This window comes from Amphiura filiformis, chromosome 18 (assembly GCF_039555335.1).
Source record: "Amphiura filiformis chromosome 18, Afil_fr2py, whole genome shotgun sequence".
Taxonomy (NCBI): Eukaryota; Metazoa; Echinodermata; class Ophiuroidea; order Amphilepidida; family Amphiuridae; genus Amphiura; species Amphiura filiformis.
In genome coordinates, this window is record NC_092645.1 from 37,104,749 (window position 1) to 37,126,168 (window position 21,420).

Here is a 21,420-nt window from a genome sequence, read left to right on the forward strand (position 1 = left end):
TAAGACTGAGACATATTTTAAAGTATGACCCGCAATTTAAACATGTGTAATAATGTCACATTTATGTACCCATAGGCCTACAACCTAATTCCAAATTGGACACCTAAAAAGGACAAGGTCGCTTTCAAGTATTCAGTGGAGTTTCAGCTGCATTTTTTTTTTCATAGGCTCTTTTTATTAATCAATTTGTGTTTGACAACTTTTTCACTTTATTAAGTTTAAGTATTAAGTAATTTGGAAGAAAAGTTAAAAGAAATGTGAACCATTCTAAAAAACATTTTCTTGGCTAACGCATCTTTATTCTTTTCTACATAATAGAACCCGGGCATAGAACCTTTGGGGCTATTAAGGCTTCCTTAAAAGTTCTTTACGCTTAAGGTTCTGCAAAGAACTTTTTTGGTTCTACAAAGAACCCCATGCAAAACCATTGGGTTCTTTGTAGGACCTTTATCTAGCCAAGAACCCAAAGGGTTTCGTGTAAAACCAAAAAAAGTTATTTAGTCAGGAAATTGGGGAACCTTTAGCCAAGAAAATGATTTTTAGAACCAAAAGGGGTTAACACTCCTTTTTTACTAGTCTTAACTTTGTGATGAGTCCCTGAATAAATTCATTTGAAAGTTTAATAGCCTTAAAATCTTTAAGTTATTTATTGAAATTTTCAGGGTTCTTTATAGGACTTATGCATTGCTTTGGGTGTTGTATACCAATATGGGTCAAAAGATGTTCTAAGTTGCACTTTATTTCTATGAGTGAACAAGAGCGAAACCGGCAACAAACTAGATGCGTATCATAACTTATTAGGAGAAAAACGCAAGTGGATAATGTTTTGTGTAAGCGGTTACCCCGGGATTTAGCGAATCACGTGACCGATCATGTGGCCATAAAATCATTAAAACACACTCATAAATAAAATTTGTAATCCGGTTTTGCAAATTAGTTTAGGTGTCCCTATAGATGCCCTGCATGCAATTATTGATTGGCTCCAAACAAAGGATTTGAACCGGTGTCCTTCACCGTAGTTATGGCGGAGTACAGTCCATTCAATCAAATGTTGTCATCAACCTATTTGATCGTAGTGCAGGGTTGTGGGTGTGAGACGAACTGTCACGGTAGATTGCAATCATGCTTTTGTTGAATGCATTTGAGTAGTCCGCTATATTTACGGGATGATACGTCACATGCAAGGCCTCTATTCACGATCATGACGATAACACCACAAAACGTTCGATATTATCGTTCCATTTGCCTATCTGAACGTGCAGACTTCGGACTATACACGCAAACAAGCAACCATGGCTTCACAAACGGTAAGATGTCACATTTAATGCTGGGCTTGACGCCATGTAGTTTCATTATGCATTTGGTTAAAGTTTGGAAACATTTTTACAATATATACAAAAGCTGGATCTTATTTGACTTAATGTAGAAGGTGTGCTGGATGTGCTATAAACATGCTAAAACCAAGTTAAGGGATCTGGAATGAGCGTTTTGACAGTATTTTTTGCGGGACATGAGAGCACATCAGACATATCGAATTGCATTCTGAATACGAAGAATGTCTTTCTGATATCAAATAATTTTCATTTTTGAAATTCACGATATAATACAAATTTTATGACAAATTATTAAAATTTGATATTTTCACATTTTGATATAACAGTCATCGAAGACCTAATTTTTTTTGGTGTTTTGGGAAAAAAATCCATATCTTCAATACGAAAGGTCAAAATTTTCAATTGATCGTCGGCTTTTCCTCCAAGCTACATACACTTTAAGAATATGTCATTAGATTTATAAAATTTACTTCGAGGACTGTTAAATATCAAAAATATCAATTTTTAATGATTTGCCATAAAATGTGTATTACATTGCGAATTTCAAAAAATCAAAATTATTTGATATCAGGACATTCTTCGTATTCAGAATGCAATTCGATATGTCTGATGTGCTCTAATGTCCCACAATAAATACAGTCCAAACGTTCATACCCCACCCCTTAAATTCCACAATAATTAATATTCAATAGCAAAATATTATTAAGCAAATTAATATAGGCTACTCTAATCAATAATAACTTAATAATAACGCGAATCTCACTAATAAAAGAAAAATGTATATACTACTTTTAAAAATATTTTTGCGATTTTGTGTGTGTGGGGGAGGAGGCTTTTAACACACCGTAACATATAAAGGGAACATTAGGGAATAAAGGCAACGTACTCAGCAGTGAGACCTTTGTCAATCCTAGAGTGTGCCGAATAGGGTCAAATTGTCATACATGAGAGACTATAAATTTGGCAGTCTGAAGTAGTCATTCATTCATTCATTCATTCATTCATTTATTCATTTATTCATTTATTCATTTATTCATTTATTCATTTATTCATTTATTCATTTATTCATTTATTCATTTATTCATTTATTCATTTCCACAATTCACATAAAAATATAAAATACGCACTAAAATATCATTATATCAAAATACCATCAAAGAATCATGGAGGAGATGGCCGAAAGGCCAGAGGTAGCCATCCCTTTAATAGAAAAGTTACCAAACAGAAAACGCAACAGCAAATAATAAAAATTAACAAACAAACAAACGAGAACAAAAAAACTACAATGCTTGTCAATTAATCATATTTTGAAATTAAGTGTCTTTTGTACACGTTCCGGAAATGTTTCACTGAATAAGACGCTCTTAAAGATTTTTGCAATGAGTTCCATAATATAGGACCAGCTGTGCGGACAGCGTGATCGGTGAAAACCCTGCTATTTTTAGTTAAGTTATAGTTTAGCGTTTCTTGTTTGCTGATCATGAATATTAGATGGTAGGGTATTAAAATAAACTGTCAAATAAGCTCGGTAATTCATTAATACTGTACTTATACATAAAAACTCCCAATTCTAATTTATAGGTGTCCTTGTTTGCTAAAATGTTATATTTTTCAAACAAGGGGAATACGTTATTCTAGAAGGACTATAATCACGCCGTCGGGCCTCGCCTGTCCGTCAGATTAAAATAGGCATACATGTATACACTCTAAAACAAGCGTTAACATATTACTATCTGAGCAACACTTTTTAGTGATAGGGGACGGTTAAAAAAAATTACTCATTTCTAGTGAGAAAAGTTTAACCAAAGACCACTTCCTTTATTTAATTAAGTTATTTAATACGGATGTGAGTCTTGTGCTAGCCAAGAATGAAGGCAGGAAAAGAGTTGATTTTTTTTGTTCAGATGTGGTATTATAGGATGCTCATGCAAGTGCCATGGAAAGTTCATGGATCTTAGGAAAGATTGACAATCACGAAAAATCATAATAGAGAGGAAGTTTAGCAACTTTAGTACTTTAGCAATGTTGTCAGCAAACATGGAGGAGTAGAAAACAACTTTTGCAAGAATATATGGAAGGTTGACGTGCTACGAGACGTCCATCAACAAATTGGACTACACCAGGCACAAAAAGAAACTCTTCAGTTATAGTCATCCTTGCTGTTCAACAACCTGATAATTTTGGATTATTCTGAAATATATAATTTGTTAATTGGACTTCTCATTTGACACCCTGTTCGTGAACATCGAACAAGAACTGACCAAGATATGCGTTTCCAAACCGTCAAACCCCAAAATCAAAAGTTGCAATTTCAATTATTTTCAATGGGAACGCACCGCTGTATTGCATACAAGCACCACGGGCCAATCAATAAAGCACACAGTGTAACAGGCACAATTGAATCCTTAAAATTGCAACTTTTGATTTTAGGGTTTGAGGGTTTGGAGGCGCATATCTTGGCCAATTCTTGCTCGATTTTCACGAATAGGGTGTCAATGAGAAAGGCAAATCCAATCAACAAAATGTATATTTCAGAATAATCCAAAATCATCAGGTTGTTGAACAGCAAGGATGACTATAACTGACGAGTTTCTTTTTGTGCCTGGTGTATTAAATGACGTGACGATGGTTCAAGCAATGCAAGTACACCCCCATTCACTTGGCATCTGATCGAGCGAGATCAATATTGCGTTGGCCTACTTGTGTGGGCCACAGCAGCGGTCCAAACGCCATCATCTGAGGGGCTGTGCAATAACTATGAGCCCCCCGTGTAAGGTGTAAAATTTCCAAACGGCTCGCCAAAAATCGCTTGCCCCCCCTTTCGGCCCCTCTCGGCCCGCCAAAAATTCTTTGCCCCCCCTTACACATGCCAAATTTTGGGGATCCCAATTTGCAAACCTTAAATGGTCTATATATATGTTGCGAGCGTAACGAGCAGGAAAATTTGCATATTAAAGCGTTTCCGCACCGTTTTCCTGAGCCTTTGTAGAGCGTTTTATTTAAAAGGCACCCCATGAATGTGTGCCACAAATCGCTTGCCCACCCTTTTTCGGCTCGCCAAAAATGTCTTGCCCCCAATTTTACCCTCCCCCAGGGCTCATAATCATTGCACAGCCCCTGACGCAAAGCGAGAGATGCTATCCCAACTGCTATTATAGTTGATGCACATGAAGAAGATCCAGTGATGTTAAAATTATATAGATCATCAATGCAATAATGTTCTGTTAGCCTAATAGAGGTTATCCATGTTCTATAAGCTGCATATATCAACGACTGCTATACCTTGTTTAGGACATTCTATGTGCAACCATGACTGTTTCAAAATAGCCCGCCAAAGTCATGCAGGTAACTCCGAGGTCGTGCATTGAATCAGTTTGAATGAGGAATACTACGGGAACCAGTGCCTTTTGTTAGAACTCACACATGAGTGAAGTGGATAACCTCTATTGTCTGTTAGATAGTTATGGACATGACAGATGTATACGCGTGAAAATGTTCAAGGTCAGGCCACGTTCATCCGAAGTCAACTAAGTATAGATTGTCAGATTGCCGCGAAACTTGTTGGATGTGATCACAATTGAGCATTGAAATGGTACAAGGTCATGCCAAGGTCAACTGAGTATAGATTGTTGGATTGTAAAAGTAAAGAAAAATCACGGCCATATCAAGGTCATATGAGCTCACCCGAGTATAGCGGCTTGGATTGTCAGGAGACATGGTGGATGATCACCAAAAGCTGCAGCAAACATCCGCATGGTCATTTCAACGTCATCTTAATACAGATTGTTGGATTGTTGTGGAAGTTGGCTTTTTGTTACCTTTAAGCTTATTAATTAAATTTAGCACATTTTTAATTATCAATTCAGCTTCTAACCTGATCATTCTTGAGTATTTCGTGGTATTTAACAATTATTTCCCACCACGACTGGGATGGATTTCCCACCCAAACAATTGAATACATGAATACAAAAGCCACCTAAGTCCATGCGAAGTTATTTTGAGAGAAAAACCCGTGTATCATTTTAATTCCTTCAGTTAGATTTACCTGGTCAATATGGTAAGTTTTACGTGCAAATGAGTGGATTAACCTGTATTAGGTGTGACGATTAGCATTTCAGGGACTTTCTGGGGTTCATTTTAAATTTTGGACTTAGGTGGTTTTTTAATCATATACAAAAGACAACAATGTTAGAATGAGATTACCACTAGTAAGATAATACAAAATAAAGCACACAGGTATGTATAATGTTGATAAGCATTCTGCCATGTAATATAAACCACACACTTTCCTTTATTAAACCCATTTTTTGTTCAAAAGTCATTCTCTAGCAATGAATGTGTTACAAGTGGACTTTTATACATACTGGATTTCAATCAATGTGTTACAAGACTCAAATCATGGAATTGGGTGATTCTTTCATACATGCTATTTTTCACATGCCCAATAGACACAGAGGATGAATTTGAGTTGTTCTTTCATGCATATGACAGGCCTATGTATAGCAACAATTTCCCATGCTTAACTCAATTTGGCCAAAGTATGGACTTAGGTGGCTTTTGTATTCATATATTCAATTATTCTACAAAAAGAAAAAAATTAGTATTAAAAAGTAAAAAAAAAATACAGCATTCCAGGTGCTTGTCAATGCGAAATTATGAAACATTATCGTACATTCACATCGTTGTCTTTTTGAAAGAGAATATTTGTTTTGATTTCATGTGATATTAATTATCTTTTCAGCCTACCGTTACCCCGGCCGATAATTTCGACAAGGATAATGATGCTCAGGCCCTTAGAAAAGCAATGAAAGGAATGGGTAAGTACGAATGACAATTAAAGGGGCATTTCATGATCCACAGTCTCACCCCCACCCACACCCACACCCACACTTTTCTTCAAAAAGGTTTGGACGAAGTCCATGGGCCCCGAGGGTTCAGGGGCCCCGAGCACAGAAGCGAAAATTAATTAAGGGCTGATAATGGAGAGCAGGGCCGGATTTACCACTGGGCCAGATGCGCCAGGGTCCAGGGCACCCAAAATTTGCCCAATGTAGTTTTCTTTTAACCCCAATAACAGCATGTGGTGGCCAAAAATAGGGCAAAATTCTAAAATTGTCCACGCTTCGCGCGCATTCAAATATCAAAATTCATGTTGTTCTGGCTAAAATTGGAAGAAAATATGTTAGTTCCCATTATACGTAAACCAACTTGGCCACTGACTTGAGGGCACATGCCTTTCTCGGCATGTGAGTTCGGGCCCCCTGGCCATAAGGTATATCCCGCCCTGGTTAAAAGGGCCCGTATACTGATCCTTGTCCATGGGCCCCTGATGCTCTTGCTACGCCCCTGAGAATGACATTAATACAGCCAGGGCCGGATTTACCATAGGGCCAGATGGGCCCGGGCCCAGGGCCCCCACATTTTGGGGGCCCCCCAAATTGCCCTGTATATGTGCATCTTCCATTTTAGGTGAAAAGCACCATGTTAGGGTACAAAACTGGCCTATTAAATAGCAAACTTCAGCTTCAATTTGGGCTAAAATACTGTCTCAAATTGAATTTTTTCGCGCAGTTCGCGCGCATATTTCCCAGTTAAATCTAAAACCATGGTCACTTGAGAGCACATGCCTCACAAGTTCCTCACGGTGCGTTTGGGGCCCTCTAAATTTTGGCCTGACCCAGGGCACCCAAAAAGGTAAATCCAGCCCTGAACACAGCAACAACAACAACTGCCAATACCATCCATGCCGACAAGTTTAGAGCCATGGGACTAAAAACAAACGCTTATTAAGCGTATAATACAAATTCAGTTTTTAGCAACGCAACATTTATAGAACCCAATAGTTTCAAAAAAGCACCCGTAGATCTAAGGGCGTAGAGTACTCGAAGGTGTTGTTTTTCATCAACATGATCGAGTGCCATGTTATTTCTCAGCGTGATATTGCTCGGAAACTTTGTTGTGTATTGAAAAAAAAGAAAATTATAGAAATAGAAACACCTTGTGATTTTTACCACCACAATTTAGTAACCTGAATTGATGTATTTTGTTTTCTTCAGGCACTGATGAGAATGCAATTATTGAGGTTCTAGGCAACAGAAGCAATGGTCAAAGACAGGAGATACGCGTGCAGTACAAGACCGCATTTGGAAGGGTATGTTAATATAATAGAACAATCTTTAAATCCATGATCGTTTTCCGCATCTTATTTAAGGGGAAACTCTTTACAGACGGTTTGATGAAACCATCTTTCATGAATTTCCGCCTTGGATCACCTCAAGTTCGGTATTAGTGATGTCAATGATTTTGTGGTTTCGCCACAAGCGTGCCAACAAACTGCTTTTGTATGTATATGGTTGGCATGGTATTGAATCCACGATTAGATTGTCGCTTTTTGTCATGCTTTAACTTAAGTTTCAAGGTCACAAAATCGTTTCACTTTCTGTGTCTTCGGTAGAGACGCAGTTGTATATCTCTCTGCTCGCAGCATTTAAATCGCGTGCTCAAACTGAATCACGCAAAGTGTAGGCCTATATGTACAGCGGTTTTTGCTCAAAACCGCGGAAAAACTTTTACGTCGCGTCACCACCGAGTGAGTTAAGTGAGGTAAACATCAGGCCTAGGAGTATAGGTGTCTTGTGTATTGATATCTGTTCGTATATCCTTCGTATATTTTCATTCCTAATTCTTACCCAAATTTTCGTCTCTCCCTTGCAGGATTTGATTGACGATCTGAAGAGTGAGTTACGAGGAGATTTCGAAGATGTAATTATGGGTTTGATGGACCCACCAGCCCTATTTGACGCCAGATGCCTTAAGAAAGCCATGAAGGTTTGTTACATAGTCCCTATAAACTTGGCAAACAAGATTCTAGTATTATATAAATTGACTGATCAACAAAACTTCGTAATGTAAGGGAAAGTATGTCTGAATAAAGCAGAGATATCAGTTGTAGCAAATGGCCACCCTGAGAACTGATATAGGCAAAAAGAGACTGCAATCACTGAACATAATGTCCACTTGTCATGTTATGCCAGGTTTGCCGTCCCTGCTCCTCGGTATAGCTGCATCACCTGACTCGTACTCTTATTTTAATCTGACCATATAGTGTGCATTAGTATCATATGAAACTGAAACCCTGAAATTAAGTTGCAGAGTATTCACTATTTATAAATAGCAATATATAAATTCTTGATAGAGAGAAATGGAGGTTGCCATTTTGGCTGGGCGCCAGTATGTCTGGAGAGTTGACCTCTAGCACAGTAGGTGGTCTTCCTGTACTTTTCAATGGTAAGTTGGTTGACTTCAGCAACTAGTCGCTCACAATTTGGGGTGTTTTACCGAATAAAAACCATTATAAAATGAATGGCGCTCGGTAAATTTTAAAACGCTTTCGGTAAATTTTCTCTAAAATCAGTTTCTCATAACATATGTAAGTTACAGAATCCCCCAATCTTCAGATTTTTGGCCCATATCATTTTTGTGAAAATTTATGAATACCGACATCTTGTTTTCCTATTCATTTGTATGGAGTGAATGCTTATCTAGATACTCTTTGGTGATACGATGTTGTGTAATGGCTGCGCCCATGTACCCCATGGTGATATATAAATAGCTATTTATAAATAGTGAATACAGGACTGGTTAATATACTAGAATCATTTGATTCGATGTTATCCTAATCACTTTAAGAGAATACATGATTTATTCAGTACTGATTTGTATTTGCTATTTTGTATCACAGGGTGTTGGTACCGATGAGAAAGTGCTGGTGGAAATACTCTGCACAAGAACTAATGACGTGAGTATATGCACATCTTGAATAAAAGATGGCACGTTGGTATAAACACGTGGGCAGCCATCTTGAAAATTGTGTGATATGCTAATTAGATTGGGTGTATTTGGGTGGGAAATTGGGCTCTTCGATTTCAAATGAATGACACGACCTTAATATGCCACACATGGAGTGTGAATTCCAAATGGAGTTACTTGGATGGGTGGCTCCATTTGATATCTACACCCTCTGTAAGAATATTAGGGATATGTCTTCCATAGGGGGTGTATGGATTTCAACTTAAAAAGCCCAAATGGGGATTACAGTGACTCAGCCAAAATATGAAATCGCGTTTCTAAGTTATCACAATATCTCTGGCATCCGTCAGTCTCGAAAGACAAAGATTGCATTATAACACAAAAATAATTACTTTTCCTTGTATGTAACACTTTCGATTATGGCTCAAAAGCCTGATTCTGGAGTGACAGCTTTTGTCCCAGCTGCAGCAAATCACACGACGAAGATTTGCAGGATGAAGTATAATGTACACACTGCTTGTAAGATTATCCGTAATCTGTGAATTCCACATTTTACATCTTTCACTGAAATCCACTGTTATATTGCCCTACAGAAGCCAGTTGCGAGAGATCATAACAATAAAATATACCAAGTTTTGGGAATTGGTTACTGTCATCACTTGGAATACTAAGCTTAAATAGATAACATACTTAAAGAAGAAAGCGTTCATCTAACCTTTGACGTATTCTTGATTAATTTCAGCAAATAAAAGCAATCAAGGCTGCTTACAAGACGTGTAAGTATTTAATACTGCCGACGTTGTTACTACAGAAAGCAGTATTCTGGAAATATGTCATTACGTTTTGCCACCTGGAGAAATTTGATCATGTCTCACCTCCTTTTACAACCAAATCAACGGTAATATTCTTGTACTACAAGTTGTAGTGAGGGATCAACATTATTTTATTGCCTCGGGCAAATCTCACTTCCTGGGAACTAAATATCACACACGGTCATTTTTATGTAACTCATATACTGCCTCTAGCTATATTGACATCCTTGTGATCTGGTCAACTTATTGACAGATACGAACCCAGGAGGTAATTCAATTCTTGATCAATCCTCTCCAGGTAGTGAAACGTAATGTTAAAATTAATACCAACATCCAAATCCAAAATACCTGTCATTCTGCTCAATTTTATACCCGCGAAGTGGAACTAAAACAAAGCCAACAAATATTATTTACAAGAACTACAACGGCAACAACAGCAAGTGGATGAAGTAAAATGAAACTAAATCAACAAGACAGCATTCAGTAACTCCCACCATACAATAACTACATCATTATGGAACAAAAATAAACAAATACTTGTGTATCTATATATTTTCAATATCTAAACAAATACCTTTAAAAAATTCATCAGGCCTGTAGATTAACCACGGTTGTTTGATGGGATCATTTATTAGTTTTTCAATCAAAACATCATGTACAATCAAATTTTAGGCTTAAACAGCTAAATGAGTCATTCTCAACATTAATTTCCCCTCATTTACAAAATTATCCACTTTTATAGCATTTTTATAGCATTTTTGGATATAAAATGTATCTATTAATGACAAAATTTATGGCGCTATTTAGTTACTGGAAATTACTCTTTCAATCTTTTAATACAAATAATTCCTTTTATTGTTTGATGAAATATGTTTATAAAATTTCCTTGTTGCTTGTTTCACCTATTCCAGCTGTTTTAATGGCAGTATTATTCACCTACCCCTTGCTAATAAAGAAATATTATTTAGGATGAATAGCGCCATCTATAGTTTGCATTTAGTTAATAATGAAGCCAATTTTATATACATCAAACAACCGTGTAACCATAACATAAAGAATTTCATCACATCAAAACCAGTCAAAACTTACGTTTCTGGACGTTTCATTAACCATCGGCAGTGCTGCTGTTTTGAAGTGCTGCGTGATACAAATCTTTCACGACCCTGTGTTACATAAGAACTTTGACACAGGGGTTAATGCTGATCCAACTTTTAGAGTTGCCGGATCAATATCACACAGTAAGCCTCGGTGGCAGTTGAGATTGGATTTAAGCACTTCCTTTCTCTTGACCCAAAGGCTGACAATAAAATTGTTAACTTGATTGCTGGGAGTGGCATTCTTTTCCTTGTTCTTTGTCTCCAAATCTGTTTTTCTCACCTCTCTTTTTCCATACCGGCCAACATGCTTACGCTTTTTAGCCTGGCTTGAGCATTTTGTTTGAGCCTGGTCCAATCAGGACCCGAGTGTGTCTCCACACGGAGCGACCGTTTAAACAAACAAACAGACAAACAAACGAAGAAGTTCAAAACAGCAACAATGCTGATTCAGTCAACCGATGGTTGATGAATCGTCCAGAAACTTGATGTTGTGAAATTCTTCATGTTATCTAAACTAATACCTTTTATACTATGTTAATTATTCCGCAGCATTTAAGAAGAATCTAGAAGATGCTTTATCAAGTGAAACGAGTGGAACATTTAAACGCCTTTTAGTTGGCCTGTCTACGGTATGTATATGATAACCATGTGGAAAATGTATTGCCTGACATGGCTATAACATCCGGCAGCACTTTTTTCATTATTGTGTGTAATGATTTTGATATGATTATAATGCTATACTTTATTCGTTAGAAACTTGACGTTTTGGGTATTATAATGCCTGCACCAACCAGAACTAAAATATGAAGTTTGGAATTAAATCAGAACTAAAATAGTTGATATGGTTGTTCACTTTTAACAATAGAACGATCCATACTTGATAAGAATTTTATGAAACTGCCTCATTTTCAATCCGTTCCACAGAGTCAATTGTCAGTGGATGGCAATTATAGACGTCCTCGGTCCCATGCACAGTATTGCCACTCAAAATACAGATCACTGATTGATCCGTGTGAAGATTTGAAAATAAAGGAGTTTCGTAAAATTCTTTATTTTTAGAATGCATGCTAATTGTGAAAATTCAAAATGTATGTGATAGCCGATTTATTCAAACACCAAATGTTTACAGAGTAAACACATGTGCATTTACTTTCTAAACAATATGAAAGTAAACATGTTGAAATGTTTAGAATCTCAATACTCTCATGTGTTTACACTTTGTGTTTACTTTGTGTTTACTTTGGTATTTAAGTGTTTGGGTGTCCTATACCTTTACTGTGTAACTGTAAACTTAATCCCCTTGCAGTGTTTAAAAAGTGTTACAGATACCCTAAACATTTGGACTTACAGTGTAGTTTAAAGTCAAACTTTAAACTCTACACTATTGTGTACTCTCCGGCCGTGTCCAAGGTCTTATCTCAAAATTTAATTATGTTTCCTGGGCGATGAAATATAACGTACTCTTGTTGTTTAACATCCCTACATCTACAGGGAGCGCGTGATGAGAGCACTGATGTTGATTCGGACAAAGCAAGTGCTGATGCACAGACACTCTTTGAGGTAAGAATGGATTTTCTTCACTATACGCGGTGAAGAAACAACGAGTGTGAATTGACACATCTTACAACTATATATTAGGATAAAGTATGTGTTCACCGCAGTTGGTGACCTAATGGAGATGCTTAAAAGTTACCTTGCTTAGTCCTTTTTGAGCAGCAACGTAAATTAGTCAATCTACTCTGAAGTACAAAGTACCGACGCGGACGCACACATTGTGCCGACTTTGAAGGCACGCATACCTCAGCAGAGACGCAGCACTACGCATTTTTACGCGCTGTATATGCGAGTGTTGTCACTTTGTACTTCAGAGTGGACAGACTGTAATTTTGTTGCTACTCAAAGACTCTGGACAAGTATCTTTTAGGCAAATATCAAAATGACAGGAGCCAACTAGTCTGTGCCTTATATGGGATTAAACTGGGCTGTCTTAGCGCTGCTAATGGGATAAAACTGAGTTGTATAATACATGTATTGTGTTATAGTCTATTTGTTTTTGTTAAGATTAGTTTCAAAAGTTAAATAGGATGGACAATGCATGGTCTAGACATGAGTGTTTGATTTAGGGAAAACCGATTTGATTGATTTCATTGTATGTACTAATGACAAGACGTAATTTTTGTAATCACCAACCGTTGATTTCAATCTAATTTCTCAATGTCTTAACCAATTTTATTCTATTGCCATGTTCTACCTTTCCATATCTATAATTTGACCATTTCTAGTTTTCCTTTTGGTCCATTTCTATTGTTCAATTTCCAACTCTTTCAATTTAACTGCCTCCCCCACCTATTTCAATTTGGACCTCATTTTTCTTTTCCAAAACGGATTCCTCGAAAACTTATGCTTCGTCATCAGCCAAAACGTTGATCAAAGCATTTTGATTACCTGTGTTCTGTTGGATTGCCTTACCTCCAAGTCATACTATTTTTCCATTTCCAAAAATAAGCTGAATTCAGGGAACTTAGAAAAATAAACAAGGTTCAAAGAACCAATTAGTTGAGTTATTGTAACTCAACATGTAAGTTGATGTAACTCGTTCATATTAAGTTACTGGTACTTATTGTTTTGAGTTATTCCAATTTGGTACTTTGTTACTTAATTCATGTAATTTGATCATTTTCTGCACAATTAGCAGTATTCAAATATATATTTTTGTAATCAGTGCAAAATTTTGTATACTATAGCACACCTCTAGAAAATTATGCTAACCTAGTTTCATTTTCTGAGTTGTAACAACTCAATAAAGTAAGTGCAAATGAGTGCGACCAACATATTAATCAAATACATAAACATAAACATAGACCATATGCACTATTGTAAAAGTGTCAAAAGAAGATTTTAAAGTGCAAGTTATATATTCAGTTCATGCTAGTACAAGTAGTAAAAATATGTATTTATAATTCAAATATAGGCTGGTGAGAACAAGCTTGGAACAGATGAGGATGAATTCAGAGAATTCTGGTTTCCAAAAGCCCTTCCCATATCAAAGCTGTGGTAGATGCATATTCAGGGGTAGGTATAGCCTGATACTTTATTGCATAACATCCGTATATATATATAGGCCTAATTGATGTTTAAACGAGACCGACTCATGCATGCTATGGATAACTTGGAAAACCGCTCAGCTGAAAAAATGCTTAATGTTCTAATAAATAAACAAAATAAATAAATAAATATATGGCGCAACGAACCTCTATTAGTAGCTCGTAAAGCACATCAAAACAAAAGTGGAGATATAACAAAATCTAAAGATCAAAGTAAAAACATTTGATGAATGAATTTAACCAGCATGGTTACCATATGACACGCATGTGTCTTCCCTGCCCCCTGTTATTTATCTACCTACAATTCTTAAACGCTTGAGAATGTTCACACACTTTAGCGCGTGTGTGTCGACGCGATTCTCGTATGCGATATATTTGAACCAATCGGAGGTTGTTTATAGCAACAACGGGGCTGATCGATTTTAAGGCCTAGGTAATTCCTTGTAAAATGTAGGATTTAATTTGATTAAAATTTGGTATACTTATGATAAATATATTTATTTGAATTGAAGTGTTGGCGTATTACTTAACATAATGATGTCGCCCGTGTTATATGAGACGATAGATGCACTCCAGCGGCTAAAAACAATACCTTTATTCTCTAATAATAGTAACAAGAATTTGTCTTTAAAAAAGACAAGTTCACGGATCAGGTGTATAGTACATGTACTTTGAGCTACTTTGGTCTAACATTCAATATTCATATATAACCTACTCTGCACTTATTCAACAATAAATAAGTGATATGAGGCTTAATAATGATACCTGCGTCTTGACTCTGAAAACAATATTTTTAAAAACCTCATTTTGCATTTAGTTTTTTAAGCCACCTCGGGAGCCACCTACAGGATCTCGTTTTGCATTTAGGTTTTTATTGCGTTGCAAAGTAGCAACACTTTCTTTATATATGGCCCAATTCGTGCCTGGAAAAGGCTATCCCCTCTTACAACCTATCGACAGGTCTGATTTCTATAATGAGGTGTCACCGGCTTTGCAAGAGATAATAATACCAAATCTAAACACCATGAAATTTACCACATCACGACCAAGCTCACATTGGGCGCCCATTCCTTTTTAAAGGAATTTTATTAAGTCACCTACTAGGAAACAAATGTGGCTATAACTACAAAGAAAATTGTATCTTATCACAAGTAAACAAAATAATTACACAGCTTGCTCTTGCTAGCTTTTGTCAGGGTCAGGGATATGTATGAACACCAATATTATACAGGTTTATAGGCCTACACATGGGTTATTACAAGAGTCAATAAACATTAGCTAACATTCAATTAACTATAGAGTATAGATAATGGACTTAGTTTTGTGCAATGTAGTAATTTTCTGAAGTAAATCGCTTGCTGCACAGTTTTCTATATGATGATATGTTTACTTTGTAATCAGGCCTGGCCAATGACCCTGCTAGTTTTGATTAACCAATCAGTTATGTGTATTGTCAGCATGTGATGACTATAAGCCAATTGTAAACATGTTTCTAAAAATGCTAAAAATTCCTACTCCTGGACAGACTCTTTTCCGGGTTAGGGCTAATTAGTAAGTTGTCATGTGTGGCAAGATTAGATAAAGGCATACAAACTAGGGTATGAGATATTAGGAATTATTTCCTAGCCTTGGTGGGCTATATAGCTATTCAAGACACAGGATATGTAAGGGATAAACTGTGCACATGAGATGTGGGTGCAAGGTGCATCATTTCACTGCCGTGAAAAAATTCCCATCCAAATAAACTAACCCCATTGACAAAATTTTAATATATTTCATATTGCGCCCTCCATGTAAGCATATAATAAAACTGCTTGTTCTTGATGTTGTCTGACTGCGGTGTTTATTTCTCTGTGTTTTATCATGTTTGTAGGTGTCCGATCGCTCACTGGAAGATGCAGTTAAGAGTGAGCTGTCCGGAAATGCTCGTGATGCCTACGTCTCCATCTGTAAGTGCGGGACTCTTTTTGATAAACATCTCTCATTTACTTTGATTTAGCCTGATTGACAGTTAATTAACCGCCGACTGCAGAAGACAAGTTCCAAAATTTCTCTTAAAATCACACATATCTGAATTTGTTCATTTTCATGACCATTATTTGGAATCATTGTGAAAAATACATAATTGATTTAGAGGTTCTTCAGATAGCTCTTCATATTTTGAGAAAATCGTTAAGAAAAAGAAAACCCGAAACGAGAAACAAAACGAAACGAAACAATGAATTCGATGCTCATGATCGAATTTACAATTATGATGTTTTAAACAATTTATTGACAAAACAGTAGTCAGTTTATTGTAAAAACGTGTTAAATGTATGCACGGGTATGCAGTTTTACGTATATGCCTATAAAATTAAGACTGAACGAGACTCAATGAGTTCACGAGCTAAATACAGTGTATACCATAGTTTTGTTTCAAAGAACAAATTCTATTCTCATGATATAGCGCCACGGTATAATCTACTTTACTATTGGTTATGCATATGGTGAGGACGCTGTAATTTGTTAGCTTCTGCCAGTGTTCGCTCAAATGTTAAAAATATCGCATTTTCCCTTCTTTTCAGTGTCATTTTTTCATCGACCCATCGTCCATTTTGCGGATCTTCTGAATTCAGCCATGAAAGGGTTGGGAACCGACGAGGACCGTCTGATAAGAGTCATTGTTTCTCGTAGTGAGGTAATTATGTGAACAGGTTTTTTTTCGTCCCTTAAATCGATAAGTTAACACTGAAAGGATTAGGCCCTAATTGTATGAAATATTTTATCATTTAAGGGGTGGGGTATAAACGGTTGGTATGTATTGATTTATACTTAGTGTATGTAGGTGGGATGAAAAGCCGACGATCAACAAAAATTAGGTCTTTTGGGGAAAAATCCATATCTTCAATATGAAAGGTCAAAATTTTCGATTGATCGTCGGCTTTCCTCCCAGCTACATACACTTTAAAAATATATCATTAGATTTATAAAATTTACTTCGAGGACTGTTATATCAAAAATGTGAAAAATATCACATTTTAATAATTTGTCATAAAATTTGTATTATATCGTGAATATCAAAAAATTAAAATTATTTGATATCAGAAAGACATTCTTCGTATTCAGAATGCAATTCGATATGTCTGATCTGCTCTCATGTCCCGCAAAAGATACTGTCAAAACGCTCAAAACGCTCATTCCAGATCCCTTAAGATAAAAAAAAATGTCGATAATGTGCTTGGAAACAATTTATATCATTTTAAATTAATTTTCATCATTACCAATACTTTTACGATTTACAAATATTTATTTTTTAATGACAAAGTATAACCGTTTTTAATTTGTCATTTGTTAACAACTTTTAGTGCATGACAAATTGATGATGGCTTGTGAATTAAAAATCAGTCATTTTATTCGTCATACATTTAATTTGTCATACACTAAAATATTTGTCATATTACATATGTGTCATATTACATATTTGTCATTCAATATTTTCTCATTTTACAAATTATTCATTAATTCGTCATTAAAAATTACTATATATAAGTCATGAAGATATTTGTAATGATGAAAATTAATTTAAAATGCTATACATTGTTTTCAGGACATCCCAAGCAGATTTCAAAAAAAAAATTTGAAATCTTAAATGATAAAATATTTCATGCAATGGCTAACTTTTAATTTGTCAAATAAGACCCTTTTTTTTGAAGAATTAATCTTTTCAATTAAATTTCACATTTTAACAATGTGATCAAACATTCACTGTTGAACGGGTTGGGTACAACTTTACCCCAACCCTGGGTGCCATATGAACCCTTTTCTTGGGTAGATTATCACTTTTGTTCAGTGATATTAAATACATTTTAGCTTATTCTTGGGTAAACTTGACCAAAGAATAAGCTTAAATATTTAATATTACTCAACTTTACCCAATAATAAGCTTAAATAAAATAAAATAAAATAGTGAATATTCTCAGTCATCCAGTCGTTAAAATCACAAAGTTTTGAATTGAATCAAATACTGAACTTACATTTTTGCAACTTGCTACGTTGCGTCTGAAACCATCAGACTTCATCAGGCAACTGACCCGCTGGGCTGGTCATGTGACACTTAAAGACGATCCCTAGCCGTAGCAAGTTGCAAAAAATGTAAGTTCCAGTATTTGATTCAATTCAAAACTTTGTAATAAGCTTAAATAATCATATAATATTATTCAACAAGAGAATGATATTCCAACCCAACAAAAGGGTTGTTCATATGGCAGCCATGGGTAAAGTTTTACGTAATCGATTTAATAACAGTGTATCTTATTAAGGCTAAAATATTTCTATGCCGTAATTCTTATGTTAACTGTCGCTTCGCCTTTTAAAAAGCTTGACCTCATATATGTTGGAGAATAAGAATAATTTCCTTTCAACGTGTAAGGCTTAAGGGGGTATTACACCCCTGCCCAATTTTGTGCCTATGTTTGCATATTTCTTAAAAATTATAGCGCAGTGGTAACAAGTAAGATGTGTACGTGTATATTATAGGGGCAAGGACTACAACTACTGCACTGGAAATTTTATTTCAACACAGACAACAGTTGTGGAGTTACAGTCAAAAATGAGGGAAAACCAATATTTGATCAATACATCAATAACTACTTGCCTTGAGTTGCTGACTTTTCAGTGCAGTAGTTGTCGTCCTTGCCCCTATAATATACATATCATACTTATGCGCTATAATTTTTGAGAAAAATGCAAAATTAGACACAAAATTGACCAGGGGTGTAGTACCCCCTTAACTTGAAAGTATTGAACTTAATTTCCAACTTTCGACTTCAAACGTTCAACTTGTGATCTTAAACCTGAGGGAACGACGGGAACGGTGGATCTCAACTTTTTGACCAATGGGGATGAGTTGAGATTACTTTGCAGTTTAGGTCAAAATTGTAAAACTTCACTCGCACTTCAACATGCATAACACACTTCACCTCCTGAACACCTACATTTATATTTGAAGCTCAATATAATATACGTTTTATGATATTGTGTTCAATTTCACTTTCTACTTTTGAAATTAAACGTTAATTTTGAACTTTTTAAAAGTTCATTTTGAATTTTGAAGATTCATTTCGAACTTTTAAGGTTCATTTTGAACTTTAAAAGTTCATTTGAACTTTAAAAGTTCATTTTGAATTTTAAGGTTCATTTTGAACTTTTAAGGCTCATTTTGAACTTTTAAATTCAATGAAATTCCGTTTATAATATTGTTTGTTTGCTTTTATATTATTTACAGGTTGATCTTGGTGCGATCAAAGCCGCATATGCAGTGAAGTATGGCAAGCCACTAGGTGAAGCTATCAAGAGCGAATGCGGTGGAGACTTCAGAAATGTTCTTATGGCATTAGTTCGTTGAATAAGTCCATATAGAGAATCTCACATTTTACTGTCTTTCCATAGCAATGTACAATGATACTATTCCTTTTTTATACACAGATCTTAATGCGTAATGTTTAAAACCAAAATCCATTCTCTGAGCTGAAAGTTTAAATAACCCGCCTTTCGGCATATACCATGCAAACATGGGTTTCACCATATAGCATTCATAACATGGACATTATTACTATGTCACATGCATAAACAAAAAATGGCCCACCCACCCCAGATTGACGCCCATGGTTGCATGTGCATGTTCTTATTATTTCCTATTGCAAAAGTTTTTGTAGGAATGTTAGAAATTTAACGTTTCAACTCAAAACATTAATGTTGGGTATTGGTATAGCGATTTATTCGCTGTATTTGTTTGACGTGTCTAAGGCCGTATACAATTAATGTTTTGGTTCTCGTCCAGCAGATTTTCATGAATTGAAAATGTAAAATTAGAATGGTTAATCAGTTAAAACTTTTTGGTCTTTTCCAACAGTGCTTAAGGAAAGGAGGATGTCCCTTTTCTTTTTGAAAACCGAATTTTTAATAGTCTATTAGATACAGCTCTGTAGTCTGTATTATGATGTAATCATGGAAGTAGACTTTCCACGAAGTAGTTGTTCCAGTCACGTAAATAAAATTTATTAAATAAAATGCATTGAAATAACCCGCACAATTAATAAGGACTTGTTATTTATAGGAGACTGCAATATATTATATTTATGGCATATAGGCCTATACATATTAATATACATTTGAATACACAGCTGGTTTCCAATAAATATGACAAAATTCATGATTACAAAATATTGTGAAGCTTCAGCATACCAGACATTTGTGTTATTTTTGTTCATCAATCAAATACACACAGACATTTTTATATGTGCAAGTATAGAACCTCATAACAATTAAATAAAATTCACCTCAGAACTATGTAATATTTAATAAATTATGTAAAAAGGTGGTACTACACCCCTGATAAATTTTGTGACTAATTTTGCATTTTTCTCGAAGTATAACTATACACTGGTACCAAAAGTTATGTATAAGATAGGGACAGGGAATCCAATTATTTCACTGAAATTTCAGAGTGATTCAAGACAAGTTGTACATTATAATGTTAAAAATGAGGTACATTCTAGCGGTACCTCTTTTCTTATCATAAATAACGTACCGCTTGTCTTGAGTAACTAAAATTCCAGTGTAGTAATTGGATTCCTTGCCCTATTAATATACATAACTTTTGTTACCAGCGTGTTATTATTATTTTTTTTTAATGCAAAATTTCGCTATGCTCAGGTTTGAAATATAAGATGACCAACATTTGACATATGTGACCGTCCACCACAAACCGCTCGTAAAGTCGGCAAATTGTGTTCTGAGTTACAGTACACAATATGCATAAAGGATGTATTCATAGGTACCTCAATTTGGTGTTACACGTTTCTCATTTTGCAAATCAAACACCCTTTAAACCACTCGTTAATCCTATTGTTGAAGAGGATAATAGGCTTCTACATACCTATGCATATAATTCGTAAATAGCTCTAGTCTTTTATTGCTTTGGCTAAATCCTGTTCAGGTGGTGGGTTAACCAACAATTAACAATGAAAGGACATTCCTCAACCTCGTTGACTTAGGGATGATTTGAAGTGACCGCCATTGATATATCCTGTATTAATCGGAACTAAGGCTACCCAATCTTTGGAATGAATACATGAGCTTTAACCCCACCCTCTCCCTCGGCACGGTTAGCGGCGTCGACAGCCTGTACATATTATAATAGGCTATATTAATACATGTAGTATGTGGAACCTGGGAAAATGTCCCCCCCCCCCCACCTCCAAAATTTTCTGGGATAAAAGGTGGA

At 35.7% G+C, this 21,420-nt stretch overlaps 1 pseudogene; it reads left to right on the forward strand.

Annotated features, from left to right (window-relative positions):
* The first annotated feature begins 1,256 nt into the window (after nucleotides 1-1,256).
* Nucleotides 1,257-20,533, forward strand: LOC140138648 (annexin A4-like; annotated as a pseudogene).
* Nucleotides 20,534-21,420: the final 887 nt, after the last annotated feature.